We start from the raw sequence: 20,567 nt of genomic DNA, 5'->3' as shown, positions 1-20,567 counted from the left end.
AACCCCTGGACCGATATGTTTCCTTTCTTTAACGCTGCGAGCCCGGTATTTCCCAGTAAGGAACGGCATGCGCGTTATCAGCATGACATAGCATTGCTGACAGGAAAGTAACGGGTGCGGCGTTTTCAAGAAAGGAAATGCAAGCAAGGCAGATGAAGATTATTGTTGTGTGGCAGATATGCACCCCAAAGGGTGTAAACTTTTTTTAGAGTGTAAGAGAGCAAGGCAGATGACGATTATCGTTGTGGGACAAATATACACTCTAAAAGGTGCAACTGTTTTACCAGTGTACCTGCTGGCAGGCCACGCACGTGGTGCATGTGCAAACTGCCATCGCAGGATGCCAATTTTTTTATCTATCTAAAATCAACAGTGGCACTAAGAAAATTAATCTTCTTATCAGTGAAACACAGATGGCCAAAAAGGGCCTCATGTGGCACAAATCATGCTGTCAAATTTGTGGCTTGCACCGCAGAAGCGGTCTACCACATTCCTTTATCGTGCGGAAAAGCATACATCGGCCAAACTAGCAGGTCCATCAACGATCGCATTAGAGAACAAAAGGCTTCCCCTTCCGCAACAGACGGCGCTCATTTGCTAAGTCATTGTAGACAGTGTGGATGCACACCTGTGTTTGGCAACACTAGTATCTTAGTCCGCGGGAAAACGAGGAAAGAAAGAGATTCTGGAGGCATTGCACATAATTAGAAAAAATGCCACTTGCGTTAGTGACACGTCTCTGCGTCTCACTGATAAAGATATTAATTTCCTTAGTGCCATTGTTGATTTTAGCCAGATAAAAAGGTTGGTCTCCTGCGATGGCACTTCGCGCAGGCACCACGTGGCATGCCGGCAGGTATTTTTTCGACCTTCAAATTTCAATCTCGTTTCTACTGGCTATTTTACCCTTTTACAATGTACCAACTAGCCCTATTCACCGATTTCCTACGCTAGAACTGTTAGGAAGAGTAGGTGCCAGCCAATTGTGATCTTGGAGATATTGTTAGAGAATGCCGTAACCCAATAGCAAACAGCACTTGCGAAGGAAAAGCTTTACGAATTCGGCCCCGATTTTTCAGTAACATCAGTAACGTGCAGGCAGGGGAGAAATACTGACCTATAGCTTTACTTCTTTCTAGAGCGTAGCTCCTAGGCGCCCGTTCCTGGGTTTCGCGTCGGCGTCGTCCCTCGGCGTAACCGAGCGAACGAGCACGGCGAAGGATGAAAGAGCGAACGCGAAGCGCAGCGGTGGATGAAAGACGGCGTCAGCGAAGAGAGAGCGTTGAGGAAAGCGGAGGAGGAAGGTATGGAGAAAGTGTGAGAAGAAAAGCATAGTGCCGCGCAAGACGGGATCTGCGGCGACGACCGCTACGAGATGGCGTCAGAGTAGCGCGCCGTCGTCTGTTCACTGATGAAATGCGGCAAGCGCGTCCACCGATACAAACAAAGCGCTGAATGAGTGGAGGTCTGTCTACAGCGGCTGCTGTGAATCGTGCCCACGCGTCACCCACGTGCTGGCTCTCGTAATCTCCCGATTAGCGACGCAGTCGTGCCACAATGCGCTCCGTTTGCAATGTGCCGCACGAGGTAGATTGTCCGCGCAAGCCAATATATCGCGAAATGGAAACTCGTATGGACCTGCGCTCAACTTTCGCATTGGGAGTGTTGTAATCGTCGGTGATTTTTTTTAGCATGTTAACTTGTACGTGCTAGTTAATTGTTTCTTCCTTATTCATGAAGTAACGTTCGTGTACTTTTCACGGGCTCCTTTAATGAACTTCAAGTTCTTCACTTAATTGTGATTATTGACTATTTTTTGACATATTTAAGCTAACCTCTGATTATTTACGAGAGTTTATTACGGCACATTCATTCGTGTCTTTCTTAATTTCGTTCCGGCGTTTACGCTGAGTGAAACGTTCGAGCTAACCCGGGGAGTGTTAGCCAGCGCCATTCATGGCCATGGCGGCGGATGTGGAACTGAAACTTGCCAAGGTTGACGACTGGGCGTGTTGATATAGCATATTAGAGGTTGGATTGCGCAACATTTTGACGATGTTTGTCATGTTTGTCAAAACAATTTTTGTTTTTTTTGTTTATTTTCTTGTCGCTACCGCCCTCCCCCCTGAGTATCTTCCTGTATTTATTCCACTCACAAGGGAATAAAGCGATAGTTGCAAGTAGCGCTCTGTGGTGGTGTGTTTCTCTGTTGTGTGTCTCGTCAAAATGTAACGCAATCCAACCTCTAGGATCGGGAACATCCTTTTGTTCAAAACAAAGGTGGTGACTGTTTATGCATGGCCACTCTAGCATGTATGTAATACAAGCATAAATGCAGGTGGTGTGCAGGAAAGTCACTCCCGAAATAAGATGCTGGCCCCGTGTTCACACATACATACAAAAGTTCTTAAGCTAAAAGAGTTCATAGGGGCTGGTGTTAGCCAGTCGGGATGTCGGACATAATATTAGCGGAGTTGGCCGGCCAATGGCAAACAGCGCTTGCCGTGACGTCACCTGTATTCGAAGGCCACGTTTGAGATCCTTTTTAAGATCCCCTTTTGCACGTGAAGCTTTCTGTGCCAACTTCCCCAGGGTCCGGCGTGTCGTCGGTAGGACGTTTCGCCGATTATACAGGGCCAATTCCGGATATTCTCTAATCAAAGGTGGTGACTTGGTGGGCCGATCCTAAAGGGTGTAAGGGATTAGCGAGTGCCCCTAATGTTCAGTGAGCATTTAAAAAGTGCTTCTTCTTATAGTGCAGTTAGTATTCTTAAGGTACATCACGCACTTTCCCGCGTATGTCTTTAACCGTTTTCCCCCCAACATAGGTCACAGGGTATACTGCATAGTCAAACGGATATCGGGCTGCTGTGCTGAGGGAAACGGGCTCGAAACCGACCGTCGGACCAACTTGGGTCACTGGGTATGTTCCATTGGGCATGTGCCGCTCTTCGATGAACCTAACTTGTATTGCTAGGTGTGTGGCCACTATATAGGTATGTGTCTTCTTCAGTGAAACTCTTTGAAGCCAAGTTGGCATTGGGTATGTGCCGCTCTTCAAAAAACCTATTTGACGCAAACTCGGATTCCGTAGGCGCCGCCATATTTGAGCATGTTGTGACGCGTCCATAGCTTGCCTCAGTGACCTCCGTGTTTACTATGGATGTACATGACGTAGGTGCGGTTCAGAAAACTTCTGTTTCGACGGGTATAGTCGACAGTGACTGGGTGGAAGACAGAAAGCTTTGACCACACCTTCAGAAAACATGCAAGTGCTTTCGGTGCTTATTACGCATTGTCCAAACGGTGCGTGCAGCGTATAGGGTGCTTGTACGCTTGAAGCGGACCTAGAAATATATGCCAAGCTGTCCAAATTTTCCGCTTTCGAATTAAGTAAGGATCAATGTGTTCTTTGTTCTTTATTTGGAAAACACTTTGAAAAAGAGGCTTGTCATGTTCCTGACTCAGTAAAGTTCCTCGGTGCGGTCACTATCTGATATTTTCTGCCTAATCGCTTGCGGGCGTGCTTAGTTGCGATAGATTTGTCCTTGCTGCGCACAAGGCTTGTATCGTAGATGTTCTATACTTTGTAATAGTTTCTAGCAAAGACATTGTCGCTAGTCACTCGCTTACTCTGTGAACCACCACGAAACGTTCAGCTTCGAACATTCGTGTGCTGTCGGTGTAATCGCCTTTGCTCTGTTTTTCTTGATACGTTGACGATAGAGGGGGCGTAAGTTTGCGTGTGAGTTGGGGCGGATGCGTGAATATAACGTGCGATAAACTTACTATGACAGGGAGCGGCGCAATACCCTTTGCTACTGTGTGACGAGCGGTACTCACTCTTCGAGACGTTCCGGGGTGGAAGTACTTTCTTTGTGTTGGGCTGCTAAGCACGAAGTCGCGGGATCGCATCCCGGCCACGGCGGCCACATTTCGATGGGCGCAAAATGCGAAAACACCCGTTACTTAGATTTAGGTGTACGTTAAAGAACCCCAGGTGGTCCAAATTATTCTGAGTCCCACACTACAGCATGCCTCATAATCAGATCGTGGTTTCGGCCCGTAAAAACCCATAGTTTAATTTTTTTAGTCCTTTCTTTGGAAGTTAGCGATACAACGCTGGCGAATGAGTGAATATTTTAATCCTTGAGGAAAGTCGTGCATCGCGAAGGGCCGGAAACACAGGCAGTCATTGTGTAGGAGAGGTCTGTAAAGTCGACCATTCAAATTCCTTCTGTTCCTTAATAAGCCAGTCACCATATCTACAGCCAACTATACTGGAAACGTATTCCCTTTACCGTTCCACAGTTTGCAGCATGAATAGAGCACAGTGCATTAGTGATCGCGCAGTTACATTTCCGACAGCTGATCGCACAGTAGCAGTGTAGCAGCGGTAATGGTTTCGCATTGGTGCGCCATCGCCTGAGGCAACGTGCGGCGTGCCGCCGAAAGCGCCATCTCGTTCCTCTAGCGCAAACTACTTCAGGAAAAGGGTCTATACTCACACATGCGCCACGCGCGGACTTCAAAGCGGCACCGCTGGATGGCCCAGCGTGTCCACAGGGAAGCGCGAAAGAGGAGCCCGGCTGAAGTACACGCCTCATATATGACGCGTTTCGGCGTTGACAATGCGGTGTGTCACCACATTGCTTTATTGCTAATCGCATTAACCTCGACAGTCATCCTATGATGGCTTCTGCCGGAATTTTTTTCTTTGCAAGTGGAAAAAAAGATATAAATGTCAATGACAGGTCCGGGTTCAGTTCCTGCTTCGCATTAAATATCGTCTTGAGAAGAATATCAAGGTCGTACTGTATCTTCAGAATAAAACTGCAGTAAGACGCTAACGAGTTATCTGCATCGTTGTGTTTTTGTGCAGAAGAAGGGGTCGCTCGAAATATTTTTAATGGGCATACACGTAAGCGCACATGTTTAAATGACCGCCAGTACGCGCCGCCACCTGTTGAAATTGAGGTGCGGCAGATGGCGCCACAGCGGTGACCGCGAATGAACAGTTTTCCTCTATCCTTTCAGCTATCAGATCTATTCGATTCAGCCAAGTTTCTCTGCACCTTGTGCACCTATTCTCGGCGCACTGCACCTAGACCCTCGATTCCTCGAGGTGCAGCAGTGCACCCTGCACCCCCGTGCTCGACTAACGGGGTGCAAGGCAAGGCGCCGCCGTGGTGCACTGCACCCTTGAACCTTGCAGCGAGTGGGTGCAGCCCGGCACCCCCTGCACTTTTTCGTTTGAGGTGCCGTGCACCTTTTTGTGAATCGAACAAACCTATCATCGCTTCCTGTCCTGTAAACCCATAGCCCCTCTTCCACTGCTGGCGACCGTTATTCATGCGTCAGCCGCTCGAGCTACTCGAGCTAGAAAGTCACAATGCGGCCAGCAGCAATTTTCTTCCTTCCGTTAGACGAATAAACAACCACTTGCTGCTTCCACGTGGTTACTGTGTGTGTCGGTTGCGCTGAAAATGACTGGACATTGCGATGCCCGCAACAAAAGAAATACAACAACAACAACAACAACTAAAAGGTGCTGCGGCAAACCAAAGCTATTCGCCTAATTTGTTTACTTGTCATCTTCCATTTTCCCAAACGGTCATGGACGTAACGGTTGCGGACAGATCCATAACCAGTCCACAACATGTTGTTTATTTGGGGGTCACAGCGAATGCTCCACTGCTGAATATTACTATATTTGTCTACAACAGCCGTAAATAAATAAATAAATAAATAAATAAATAAATAAATCTATCTATCTATCTATCTACCTATCTATCTATGGCGGAGGCTCACCGAGGCCTCCGCCGCCCGCTTTAATTTAAATCACAGGTGCTCTCCTGAGGCCTCTGTAAGCAGGTATTACCTTTATTTTCGCACGCTAAAGGATCTAATAGGACGAACTAACACCGTAAACGTAAATTCCTTCCCGAAGAAAGAAGCGCGAAAAAAGAGGATCTGGAATGCGCTGTGAAGAACCGCTCGAAGAACCGCTTCTGCGTCATGACGTCACGACACATACACCTCCTAGGAAACGAAACTGAAACTAATTAGCAGAAGAGCTATTATAGTAAATTATTTTGGGCGTTCTGAGGCTTGTCAGTATTTTTTCTGGGGTTTCGAGGTTCAGGACCTTCATTCATCGCAAAAGGTGAAAAGATGTCATACTTCGTGCGTTGCTTGTGCGTGGTATGCTGCGTTAACAAATTCGCATGTACATTTACTTGTTGAGATTCGTTGCAAAGGCAGTTCGCACTAACTTTTATTTTTCTTCCTACAGGCAGCGAACTTGCCACCTTTAATCTGCAAAATATTGTCTTCGTTCAAATAGTTAGGCAACGCATCTCTCCACTAAGTTGGCGTCACACCTATCTCACGAGTGCAGCATACGAAATTCTGAAAGACATTGCCTACTTCGAAATTGGAAATTCTTTTTTTTTTTTTGTGGCTGGAGACAGGGCCTCGTTCTTCGGCACAAAAATCTCGCAAAAGCTTGCTTTGCGAAACTCAACTGGCCACCATTTCAACATGACCTGCATAGAAACGATCTCTCCGCTTAAAAAACATAGAAGACTGTTTTCTTCTCTTTTGTTCCATCGTTATGGCGAAATCATTCATTATTGTTAAGGTGCAACGCCCCAACCTAGCACTGTGGGCTGTCAGGGACGCCGCCAGCCGAGGGCTGTGTGGGTCGCTTTTTAACCACGCGGCCACCGCAGTGGTTAAACATTTAACGTCGTCATTGGTAGTCCTGCTTTCGGAACTTGCAGGATTGAAGCGAAGTCGGTATTCCAAGATCGCCTCCCATTTGTTTGGCTATACACCCGCTCGGAAACATCACGTGTACGGTTCAACCATGTTACCTTTGTGTTCTCATCAATTTCAGAGTGGCCGCCGGATTTGTCTTCTAGCGTCCATTCATTTTGCGCGTAAGTGAACATTTCTGATTGAAGTCTTGATTACGTTGAATTCCGTGAATGATAGGGCCGGTGGCTGACGACTGCAGAAATTTAAATTAGCAAATTTGTGCCATACCGCAGCTAACGCATATACAGTCACTAATGTTTGTTTGTGAAGATATAAATCACCCGAAGGCATAGGGTCGATCTGTCCTTATTTAGCTATGCCTTCTGGCACGGCAATGAAACGGCACCGCTTGCCTGTATTTAGGAACAGGGGCGCTTTTCACGTGCTAATTCTGCTGCGACGTCCTTAACAGTCGAGGTAATATTGCTGACTGAGCCGACGATGAAACAGAAAGGATGGCCAGACTAAACACCGAACGAAAAGCGCTAAAGTGTATACAACGACAACTGGTAAAGAAAACTTAGGAACTAACTATCGCTACGTTTCACATACCAGCACGTGCTGCAAACTGCTAGAACACATTTTATTCAAAAGCCTCGTCTACTTTTTTGAAGATAACACAATTTTTTCACTTGCACAACATGGCTTTAGGAAATCATACTCATGTGAGAATCAACTCGTATTTTTCAGTGATCAGTCGTATCGAATTCTTGATCGTCCATTGTGCTCCTACATGCATTTTTTTTTAATTTCTCAAAAACATTCGATAAAGTCGGTCACAAACTTCTAACCAAGAAACTAAGCCATTTGAATACTAATTATAATCTTTTAAAATTGATCGAATATTTTCTTCTTAATCGCTCACAATACGTTACTGCCACCGGCTACAATTCCCCCGATGTGCTCTGTTGACTCTCCGGAGCGGCCCAAGGATCGGTTCTCGCTCCTTCGGTGTTCTTAATGTATGTTAACTTTACCTTCCTTCGCAAGTAACTTCTAACACTCATATCTTCGCTGATGATTGTGTTGTCTTTAGAGAAATGACTACAGATTGTGATACTAGCCGTCTTCAATCCGACCTAGATGTAATATTTAACTGGCGTGCAGTCTATAGCTAATGGAATTAAATGTTAACAAGTGTAAAGTTATGCATGTATACAGGGCACCTAACTGGTCTCAGGTATACTATTTAAGTAACCTTCCTCTCGAAGAGGTAAACTCGTACAAGTACTTGAGATTCATATCACATTGAACCTTACCTGGGCAACCCACATTATTAATATAGTGAACAATGCTAACCGCGCTCTTGGTTACTTAAGGTGAAGCATTTTTAATGATCCAGACTCCTTGAAGCTGTCGCTTTATAAAACCTTAATACGCCCCAGATTATGGTATGCTACATCAGTCTGGGGCCCTAATAACATAAACTTATTTACACATTAGAATTAGTTCAGAATAACGCGGATCGTTTTATTCTTTCGAATTATGACAGAACTACCAGCGTAACAGCCATGAAAACTAGCCTTTCTCTTCCATCTCTTGCAGCTCGACGTAAAGTTTCCAGTTTATCATTATTTCATCAAGTTTTTCACCATAGAACGTTGGATGATGTATTTATTAGTACTCCACACTACGTATCCCGTCGCATCGATCATTAGTATAAGTTACTGAGCACGTGCTGGTGGACGAGTTGGTTATGCATGATTACAACGAAGGCGCCAAATAAAACAACGGACGACAACATCGTCCGTTGTTTTATTTGGCTCCTTCGTTGTAATCATTCGTATAAGGTTCAGGTCCCCTCTTGCAGCACAAATACAGTTTCTCAGTCATTCGTATCTCGGACGTCACCATAGTGGAACCACCTTCCCGCAAACATATTGTATCCATCAGTGGTACTTTCTTGTTTCGTGATGCCTTAGACAACATTAGTTATACTAGAATGCGATTTTATGTACTTGTACATCTTGTATTTTGTTGTAATAGCTTTTTTTTTGCTACTCATTGTATGCCTACCAAATTACGCATGCCAAATTGTACTTCTCATGTATTTTTTTTCGCATGTAATACTTATGATATGATCTGTAACCCACTCCCCTCTGTAAAGTCTTGACAGGCTTTGGGGGTATGCTAACTGAAAATGAAAAGAACTGGCCTAAGTGCGACATGGTCACGCTGAAAATTATATTGAGGCTATATGGGACGAAAAAATTTTTACACGGTTCTTTTAGAAAATTTACTCGCCGGTTTTCCCCTAAACTATGTTTATAAACATGGAGGAGATCAGTATAGGAATGATGTCTAGTGATTCATATGCCAGCTAATTGCTATTACCGTCTACTTACGGATGCACAAATCACATGAACTTACCCACTAGAATGCTTACAGTTACCACTGCCCGTCCAGCTATCTTTATCACAATTTAAGAAGAGAGAAACTGAAAGAGTGGGATTTTCCTCCACTCTTTATAACATATAAGCGATCATTTATCAATATTTTGCATAAGCCGCTTGGAACCCAGTCTCTGCAACAAACAAATGTATTTTGAATGTCATATGGATAACGCAACAGGGGAAATAACTGAGACACGCGTTTTCAAAGCTAGGATGGTGCGAGTGGAGGATGGCAGCAGGAAATGTTTCAGTAGCCCGCACGTTGACACCTTAAAGTTCTAACCCGAGGTCCACCATTGTGGTTAGGTCAAACTAGGTGTGTGGGAGAGCCTTATTAGGAAATTTCTCACATCCCCTGGATGAGTTCGGCACTTCGTCGGTGAATCACAGTGAACACACAAACGCACGCGCACACACACACAAAAAGGCGCGCGTGCGTTATATCACATTTTAGTGCAGTCACGTGACACAGAAATAGTTGTCATCTAAAATAGCCATTGGAATGCCTTCACTTGCTATCTGAAGAAAGCAAAAAACAGAATATCATGCAATCATTTTGAAAAAAAAAATATTGCAACCCGAAAGAGGTGCGGGTGTGGTTCCACTATATATAGTGGTTCCATGTAGTGGTTACACTATATGCGGAAAGACTTTACCAGCTCGGGCTCATACCCAGGAGCTCATATATGAATTGTGCAGTCATGTTAATTAGACACAATCGTCTATTTTCTCGCACCCGACTGATTCCGCAGAAATTACGCAGGTTATAGTTTATGGACAAATAAGGAACAATGTGGCAGCTGGAATCGATGACACAGGTTAGAAGAGAAAATAGAATTAATTGACAGGAAAGGCCGAGAGGTTGACCTGAGCTAGTGCGCTCTAGTCTGCTACTCTGCACTAGGGAAGATGGGATGGATGATGATGATTCTTTATTCTTTATTCATCAATTACCCCGCGGCGCCCAAAGGCGTTACAGCAGGGGGGTTACAACATGGAATAAAATACATCTTCATTCACACAATGCACTTGCTTTTCAGTCAGCCTATTCCACTGCTTAATTGTTCGAACAGAAAATGAGCTGACATACATGTTCGTCTTGGCAGGGTACTCGAGGATTTTGCAACTATGATCAGTTCGTTTTAAAATGTAATGAGGTTTCTGTAAGTAAATTTCCCTATTAATTCCTGTTTTATTATAGTAAATCGAATATAGAAATTTTAATCTCAGTTTATTGCGGCGGGCAGAAAGTGATTCCCATCCTAGCTCAGCCTTCATTGCAGTGCAGCTCTCCCTTCTTCCGTAATAATGATAAGAGCAGTGGCGAGTGCTTATGTACATGAGACAGTTGTCTCGCTAGAGCCGTTCGTCGAGCTTGGTGTCGCGCAGAAACTTCACCAACACTTTAGTTGCACGCATTGAAGTTGCAGTGTCAGGCCATGGGCCGAGGATAGCTTCCTCCGACAGTGGTTGCCTGCCAACGCTGGCTAGGAAACTTTCTAACGTCCTTCGCTCCAGCATATGTGCTAGGCAATCGCAAAGTATGTGTTCCAGTGTTTCAGGCATCTGGCAGTGTTCACAATCAGGGCTGTTCGACTGGCCCATGAGGTGCGCGTAGCGACAGGTGAAAGCAACGCCCAGCCGATTCCTGTGTATCAATGACCTTTTGCTCCTCGTAACCTTCGGGGGCAAACAGAATTTACCGTCTGGGTCGATCATATGTAGGCGTCTGTGAATGTTGTCATCGTGCGCTCTGTATGCCTTTATAAGGTCCTGTCAGGTCACGAGTAGGCAATCCGTACTTCTTCAGAGGAAGAGGCGGCCGATCTTGCCTCGCTGTCTGCGAGTTCATTGCCAATCACACCACAGTGACTAGGCACCCATTGAAAGGTGATCACGTGGCCGCTTAACTCGGCACTGTCATGAAGTTCGGCGATTTCCAGCACGAGCAGGTAGTATGGTCCTTTGTTTAAAAAGCATTTTAGCGCCTGTAGCGCTGATTTGGCATCGCACAATATCGCCCATTTATGAGGTGTCTGCGTTCTCATAAAACGGACAGCCTATCGTATTCCCGCAAGTTCCGCAGCCGTAGATGTCGATTTGTGGGCTAACCGAAATCGTCGAGTAATACCAAGTTGTGGGATGACAAATGCGGCCGTTGTGGCAGACGGCGAGACCGAACCATGGATATATACTTGTACAATCCCACTATATAATGTCAACTTCTCATATACTGTAATTGGAGAAAAGTGTGAATGAGAAAATTGTAAGCAACATGAAAAACTCCCGATACAGCTTTCGGTTGCTGAATACGTGCTATATAAAAGTGTTTTTCCGAGCTTGAAAGAAGCCCGCAAATACACGCAAAATAGCAGCGCGACTGGCCGCTCGAGGCACTTTGCGTGTATTCGCAGGCTTCTTTCACGCTCGGCTCACTGGTTACACCGGCAAACTCACCGGCTACAATCCGTAAATTGCAATATGTGCCGTAAATGAATTGATAAGTTAATTAGTCATTGTTGTTAATTAGTTGAATATGTGTTTCGATTTCCTGCGCTAATAATCTGTGCCTCTTCGAATAATCCAGCTCAACGACAAGAAATATGCTGTCTACCGCAGGCGATTTGAAAAATTCCGCAAAACTTAAAAATGATCACCCTGTATGCGGCGTGATATTGCTGTGTTTTAGCTCGGCCCTTCCACTGACTGCTGAACGAACTTAAACCGACTTTTCTCGCAGGAAGGCGTTGATAACTTCGCGATGCCTACCTGCCTGATCGTGGGAATCTTTTGAACGTCTCTCGACAATTGAGCCGGAAAATATAGTTCATTTAACTGCATCGTTCTTTGCCAGTTTCTACGTCGTACATTTCAAGGCATGCATAGCATGCTTGTTTTGCTAGTATTAGATTGAGCTGGGCGATTAGTTGGAGACGTTGTAAGCACGTGCATCCTGCTACTCCATTTCAGTTTATATGAATGGCCAAGGCGCTATGAACGATGAAAGTTAAAAAGAAAATGCTGATTAACATGGAAAAATGAAAAATAATAAAATGATTGAATGATGTTTTGTAACACTGAAGCAAGGGACAGGAAAAAAAAATTCAAATTAAACTTAGAACGCATGCAATTCAGTACAAAGTAAAAAGAAATAAAATAACATAAAATTTAGGACTATTTGATTTCTGCACCAAAGTAAGTTGCCGCAGAAGTTCCGAGTTCCGTTGTATTCTTGGTCGTCGATGCAGACACGGAGTCATGCAGCGCTGTCACGCACATCACTGAAGCATAAAGTGAAGTTTTCCCCGAACAGCTCACGCACATATGATGCGTTAAGGATTCATGAAGTACGTGCAAAAGCAATGTTATGCGTCCGAGCATTGATGCACAAGCGAGGGGAGTATGTATACTGGCCTGAAGCAATGCCAATTCAACGCAACCGCACGTGCGTCTCGTATGCGGTGGACACGGCTCAAAAGATTCGGATTTCTCTTCATCAAAGCGCACAGATGCGCACCGTTCGTCAGTCCTTTATTATCTGTCCCAGTATTTTCGTAGTACGTAGGACAAGAAGAATTATGAACAGCCACAACTAAGCCCTCTCACCGCCCTTTTAAACTGGGAGCTCTACGCGCCGATAGGCCCTCAGAATTTTGTGTGTACTGTATGCACTTATTATGGCGATTAAGTAAAGAGGCTGAGGTTCGACTTAGGGGCGCAAAATTGCTTTGCCCAAACTGTGAAGTCCCGGAACGGCCCGCTCTGTGGCAGCATTCGTATGAGATTTGCGAAAACTGGAATTTGGTTGATGCAGCCATTCGTCCGTAAAAGGCGAAGCCCGAAGTGTCACCTACGACGCTTGCTGCTTGCCGGCGTTCGCATTACGTTAGCATTACCCCTGACTTCTTTTGCGACAACAGTTGAGACCTCGAAATTGGGTTTGCTGCATTCATCCGACCATCCTTCCCGCTATTGCGTCGTCATCATTTTAATTGTCAGCAGATTCTTCCTATATTGTGGTTAATTTCACAGTACAATTCATTACAAACGATAGCCGCGGTGGTTCTTGAGTGCTGCGTCATTTTACCTCCAAGCCATGTTAGCGTTGTGGTCTTTCGACACGGGTCGTTCTGTCACTGGGCAGCTTTGGTTCTGCTCCCAGGAGCGTATATCACGCCACCATGCCAAAAAGGAAAGGAGAGAGAGAGTATGTCTGACTAAGCGCTTCGTTACTTCTCGCATCATACACATATGTATGACCATGGTGGGCCTGACACCCTAAGGTAGAATAGCAACGAATTCGTTACTGTCTTGCTTTCTCTTTCTTCCATAGCGCGGCCAGCCGTCACCATCGTGCGTACGCGAATGGCTGTTGAAGATAGCCACTCGGTACATGAAAAGTCGACGAGTTCCTTTCGAGCCGGTACAGTGTATACACAAGGAATGACAGATGCTGACCGAAGGGCCTTCAGTTTCATCTCTACAAACGCCAGCAATGTTCATTTCATAGAGGACGACGAGGTTCTGGCCGCGAGGCCAGCGCCTTGCTATGATTAATACGCGCTTTCACGGAAACATTTCGGCAACGCTTTTCCTGCATGGACGCTCCGGAACGCCGATGAATAGCACCAACCTGGCAGCGCGCTCGCGTTCATACTACCCGCCCGTGTCGCTCGTGTTGCACGCAGTCTATGGGTGCGTGGCTTCAGCGGCCGCCTTGACGGCGGATGGAGGGCCAAGGGGGAAAGCGCAGCCTGGCCGCTGCGTTGTTGCGGGGGAGGCACGAGGCGGGAAGACAGCGCAACAGAAGAGCCGCACCGCCCGAACCTCGGTTTTAGCTTCTGCATACACAGACAGAGCGTTGCTCCACGAATCACTTTTAGCAGCGCTGCCGCGGGCGGACGAAAAAAAAAAAGGAAAGAAACACACACAGACACACCTCGGCGATGCAGGCGCTAGAAGAGCCGAAACCCGTGAAGAAATCTTTGAGGCGTCTTGAGCGACGAGTTGCCAAAATGTCAAGAAAGCGAGAAGAGGAAGAATGAGCTGGAAAAGAAGAACAGGAACGCAGAGGAACACGGAGAAGGACGTCAGGGCAGGAGTACCAGAATGGAGGAGAAGGTGAATAAAAGGGAGAAAATAAATGCACAGAGAGCAGGCGTAGGTGAACGGCAAGACGGGGAAAGCAGGAGTGGAGGGAAGCGCGAGTGCGCGCACTTTTGTTTTAAGCTTACAGTGACATCCCCACGGCATATACTTTTCGATTTGGTGCATAGACACGCGCATCGCGCGGGCTGGCTTGCGCGCGCGCGCACACACACACGGCAAGAGGCCGCACGTGTGGCGCGGCTGATATCTTGTCTCCGCAGCCGCCTTTCCTCGTGGCTTCGATTGAGCACTCCCCCTCTCCTTTCTCCTACTGCTGGCGGCACGCGTCCGCGCGAGGAGCGCGTTTCTCTCAGCCAGGCAGAGAAGCAGGACAGGAGGGGAAAAAAATCGCCGCGGCCTCTTCATATTTGCATCGGAGAAGAGCTTTTTAGGGGCCGCCTTTTCTTTCGTGCAAGCCTCCATTCCTTCGAAGAACCATGGCGAGAGGGCCAAAAAAAAAAAAAAAAAAAAAGATGCGCATTGGAAGAACTGGAGGAGACGCGGGAAAATCACGTCACCGGCGTGAACATGTGCAGGCGCCTCTCGCATATGCATATATCGCTCCAGCATTAAAGCCTTTTTTTTTCTTCTGGGGCGCCTTCTCCTCCCAGTCGGAGTCGGGTTCCCCAGTGACCGTTAGCGCGGCCCGAGAAAAAAAAAAAACATGATAACGAAAGAGGAGAGTCAAAATCTCCGGCTCAGCAAGGGCTCTCGTGGGGCCTGCGCTGCCGGGGAGCGCACAGCCAGCGCCACCGGACTACGCTTCGTCGAATTACACGCACCAGTGGCACATGCAAAAATCCGGCCGAGGTTTGTCATAGATGGATGCCGAGTACCTGCGGGAATATGGCCGACCAAGAGCGGGAATCAAGGCGCGCGTTCAACGACACGCCGCCCCCTTCAAGCGGCGTCTCGCCGGCCGCGTGCGCAAAAAGAGCAGCCGTCGGTGTCGTGGTGTTGCTTGGCTTGGAAGCGCATGAGGGAGGCAGCGCGTGCGCTGCCAGTAAGCGGTCATTAACACTGTTCTTGTTTTCTGCGGAATCGGTCTGGTTTTTATGGGGCCGCTGATTGGGAGGGAGTGAACCGTGCAGTTGCGTCTCCGATCTTCCCGAGACGATGAGCACCCTTCCGCGTGTACGCGAGCCGAATCTATTAGGACGACGCCCGTGTCAGCGGCGAACGCCATGCGCATGTATTGGCACGCAACAGCCTTGGTACTGAACGACATAATAAAGACGCATAATTATCCTGAGGTTTGTAAAAACCGAGAGAATAAAGCCATTGCCGCACTAAATGCGCGTTACGTGCAGCTTCATTTCCCAGCTGTTCGTGAGGCGAATTTGTGTAACTTGATGCAAGGGCGAAAGAAAAAGAAACATTTATTTACGTCATCGGAATTTATGTATTTGCTTTTATTGTATGTGCCCTTGGCGTGACTTTTTTACCTGTTGCTGAAACGCATACTATACTTTGTGTCATTGTTTCGTTGCTTTCTCTGTCTTTCTTACACTGCCCACAACGTGCATGTCCCGGTCCAATCTGCAATTTCACAATGTGGCCAATTATGAGGGACAAGCAGAGTTGTTCGTATTGCTTATGCTGGTATCCCTTATCATGATAACTGTTGCCGTCATGAGCGCTCTTCTGTGGCTTATTTCGGGAGCACGTCAATGAGCGATTGCATGACCTGGCAGAGTGCGACCAGGGAATCCTTCCTACCACCGTGGATACGTTAAGGACGCGGGGTCGCAGCCAGCTCAGCCCACCTGCGAGTGACAGGCTTAGGCCCGTAGCACAGCCACAGAAGGGCTGGCGGCCACACTAGTCGGCGGCGCATCTCGTCGTCCCTCTGCCTTGTGTGTGCGTGCACGCGCGCTGCCCACCTCTGGGATTCGGCCGCAGGGGGGACACACCCAGGCGAGCTCCGCGTAGTGTGGGCCAAGTACAGGCGTGCGCGAATGCAGCGCACGTCGCTCGGCTGGCCCGAACGGGAAAAGAGAGAGGAGGCGGCAAAGTGAGGCTCATCCCGACGGCCGGAGGTGCACACAGACGCCACCACTCCCGGCTGCTCTTTGCAGTCGGGGCGTGCGCGGAAAGCCGGCGGTGGGAGTCACAGAAACATGCTTCGCACCAAGCTCGCAGTATTTTTGGAAAGCCCGTGGCTATCGCAGCGGGGGAAAAAGCAGAAGGACATGCATTCCTGGCGCGTGAGCTGTCGTCACGTTGCACCTGCTACATCCTTCGGGACACACCTAAGGATGTGTAGCGAGAAGACTTCACTGAAAGGAGGCTCACGCGACAGCGACTCGGATTCACGCGCAAGCGTACATCCTGCAGTGAGCGAAGCTTTGTAAATTGAATGAAAAGGGAGAGGTCTTTGAAGGAGCACGACGCATAATTGATGGAAAAGAAGGCAAGCTGCAGTGAAGAGCTCCAGAGCCTTGAGACGTATATAGTTCAACTTTATTTTTGTTCTAGTAAAGCGGTTCCAAGCGCTCTTTCTACATTTATTCGCTTTCATTGGCTTTACTGTAACTTCTTTAATTATTGCGCTGTTGTAGGTACCATCCATTAGATTCCTCTGCAAAACTTTCACAAGCCTACCTGCATCCGATAACATTTAAAAAGAAGTATCCCACATTTCCTACAGTTTGCATATTTACCAGCCCTATACGTTGCTGGAGCTTTCGCACTTGTGCCAAGCTTCCTTCCCCCCTGACTCTCCTCTTGGGCTGATTACCTTACTTATTCTTATCCGGCTGGTTAATTGATTTTCAGTCTCACTTCTTTGATAACCAAACATCTTCCTGTCATTTAAGTATTGCTAAGACCGTTACTTCTATGTTAACAACTTGGTTTGGTTTCGTATTTTTCCTTGATATGGGCGTGTACATTATCTAGTCATTGCGTCCATACTAAAGCCTCACAGACAGCCATCGCAGACAGCCAACAGCTGCCAGTACACCGCGTAACTACTTTCATATCGTCTGATGGTTGTGTGATGGTGTGAGGCCTCGCGCACTGTGGCACAGTGAATAATCTGGCAACGTGTCTGAAGTGAATTCAACAGGCCTTAAATTTAAAGCGAATCTACAAAATTTTGAAAGACGTCGATTCGCAAATGAGCTTCGTTGTTTTAATGGAAATATAATGATGGTTACTTCTTGCTGCGGACATATTGTTGTGAACGGGGAGCGGCTTAACGTCTTTGGTGCAGTGCGTTTTGGGCTTGTTTGTATGGCATTTTTGGAAACGGAAATATATAACAGCGCGAAAACACCAGATACAGTAAGGAGACACATACGCAGCGCTGCCGAACAGTGTGAATGTGCGTCTCCTTGCTGGTCCCATGTAAACTGCTATTCACTGCTAGTCACCCGTAAAATTGAAAACTCTGATACCAGTACAAATAAGTGTCCAAGAATATCCGCAAGGTGAGCGGCTATTACGAGCTATTCACTGTAAAACCGGTAATTAGAATACCAGAATACAAACGAATACTTATGTCCATGGAATTATTATGCACCGAATGCACCCCACTGAATTCTCATACCTACGCCGAAATTGTGAGGTACCAGACACCCTCCAACACATGTTGTTGGTGTGCCCACACCGCGAGAACAACAGTCAAGATGATGCCCCAGAACCGCTACAAGCGATCGAAGAAACGTGGGAGGCAATGTTAAAGGCACAGAGCCTGGAAGATCAGCGATGTCTGGTGGACCAGGCCCGGGCTGCGGCATTAGCCAACGGCTTTCTGGACTAAGAGAGCTGCCCACCTAGGGTGAAGAAAGAACACTTTCTCGCTGTTTCACACAATAAACGTTCATTCCTCCTTCCCGCGAAATTACTTTGAAAGGATGCTTCGTTGCAAGCTTACTCTTTTGCAGAAGAAGCCAACTTCTGAGGCGATCTGGCTGCCGTAGAGGGAACCAACCAACCTTTTGCAGGCGAGGAATACGTCCTCATAATTAAAGAAAAGGAAATACTGGAAGCTAAAATTTTAAAACTGTGGAAATGAAACAAATAAAGAAATAATTGCGCGGGACATTTAAGTGCGAATAAGCCTTGTCCTATGAAGTAGGTGGTAATGAATGTATATTTCAACAAACAGGCTCGGCGTTTGAAGAATTTTTCGGTTTGCTGCAGTTGTTTTCTAAGAAGCGAAAAAGGAATAATAAGAAAATACTGACACATGGAGTTAGCGGAGCCTGAGTTATCGATACTGCATTATCTATTAATAAAATGACGTAATAACAACGAAACACTAAAGCGAGTGCGATTTTACAAGGTGAAATCTTTGTAGGCATACTTGTGAACAAATGACACTGGCATACTTTTTTTTAGAATTTGTACAAAGAACGCTTAAACAAATTTAGCGTGAGATCTGGTTATTATACATATGAGATACGTGCGTTAAGCTAGAAATGAACGTAGTTAACTGTCAGCAGTCAGCGATACCAAGCACGAAGTCGCGTAGGAGAAAAATGACAGAAAGCATTTTTACAGCAGTTACTTTGGCGAGTCTAGGTATTTTGCATTTAAAGTTACCTCCCACCTACGATCACACGTTCTAACTTACTTACAGAGAGAGTCAAATGGAAAAGCTCAGCGTTCATTATGCAGGATCGCTGTACAATTGCAGCCATATTTGTTGAAGGCAATATGTATGTAGACACAGATACAGAAAAGTTCCATTGCATAGACAATAACCATGACGACACTTGCGTGACAGCACACGTAGGTAAATTACATTTTAAACAACTCTTTTTGCACTGTAATAATATGGTGATGTTACAGTAAATAATACTGAAACAACATAGAAAAGAACTGGGGTTTGTTTACCAGCCATCACGACTGCAACACATTCTTCTCTTTTTGCCGCAGCGTATATCAGTAGAAGAAATATTTATGACACGAAGTCACTGACACCACAACAGAGGTTTACATTGCCGACCAGGACGCCATCATATATTAGTAAGTTGTGAGTATAAGAACTTTTTCTTTGTTTTCTATTTTTTTTTACTTGAGGAACTAAAGAACTTATAAAGGTTCTCCGTAATCTACAAATGACTATATTACGAGACAATTGCGCATACCGTAGTGGTATAACGGCACTCTCTGGTCATTATTCCGACGACGCGGAAATAAATTGTTGACTAACCCTAAAACCCGCTGCCTATAAGCACTATGAGTGCTTCGACGAGACAGATCGACGAGACAGATCCCACATCTCGTTAGCCCTTGGTCCTCGTTAATAGGAAGCCTAGAATGGTCAGCGCTCTTGCAGCAAAAAAGGCACTCACGACACGCTCAACATGTTCGGTTCAAGCAACTGAAAACGAGAACAATACAAACTTTGTTGGAATTTATCTTTGCAAGTAGTGTACTTCGCTCTCAGGCCTGTCACTCGTGAGCAGCGCAGGACCGACGCAACCGTCGAAAATGCGAGGAATGCGAGGTATGGAAGAGCGCATACGTGCATTACCAACTCCCTTACTGTTTTACCCTTTTCTTTCTGTTCCTAGGCCGCCGTGCAACATTTATCTGAGCAGGTTTGAGCCTTTAAATCTAACGAGCACAAAATTCGCAAATTCTACGGCTTCGCGCCTTCGGTATTATTCTCCCGCGTTCTGATTGCGTCCGCGGTGCTCGAACGAACAAATACCTTGTCTTTACTGCGAATAACAGAGGACGATTTGTTGCGAGCAATTTTTCTTCGCTACCTTGAGGATACGGGGGCGGGGGGGGGGGGGCATGGCAGCGAAATTAAAATCTGAGCACAAAGAAGAGAGAGAGAGAGAGAGAGAGAGAGAGAGAGAGAATAAAATGAACTATTCTTTCTTTTCGCGTCTGAGCTGTGCAACCGGAACTAACTTTTCTTCCCTTCGGCCGAATCGAAAGAGAGAAAGAATTATACTGCACATTGAATCTGAGTTATGAGCCTATTACTGCCGATTCCGTGACAGTGGAAACAGAGGCCGCAGGAAAAGAAAAGGAGTTACAGGGCGGAATAAATAGAAAAAGGGGAACACCAAGAGAGTGAGAGAGAGATTGACAGAGAGAGAGAGAGCACGAGGAAAAAGGTGCGAGGCAAGGCTCAAAACGCGGCCCAGGCGAGAGCGTCCACCTGACAATGCCCGGCCGCGCTGTTCTTTTGTCATTGCGTGTGTGAGCCCGAAAGCTTTTTCAGAAATGAAATGG

The sequence above is a fragment of the Dermacentor variabilis genome, chromosome 1 (assembly GCF_050947875.1).
Source record: "Dermacentor variabilis isolate Ectoservices chromosome 1, ASM5094787v1, whole genome shotgun sequence".
Lineage (NCBI taxonomy): Eukaryota > Metazoa > Arthropoda > Arachnida > Ixodida > Ixodidae > Dermacentor > Dermacentor variabilis.
The sequence above is the reverse complement of the archived record's forward strand: the minus strand, read 5'-3'. Positions refer to the sequence as shown.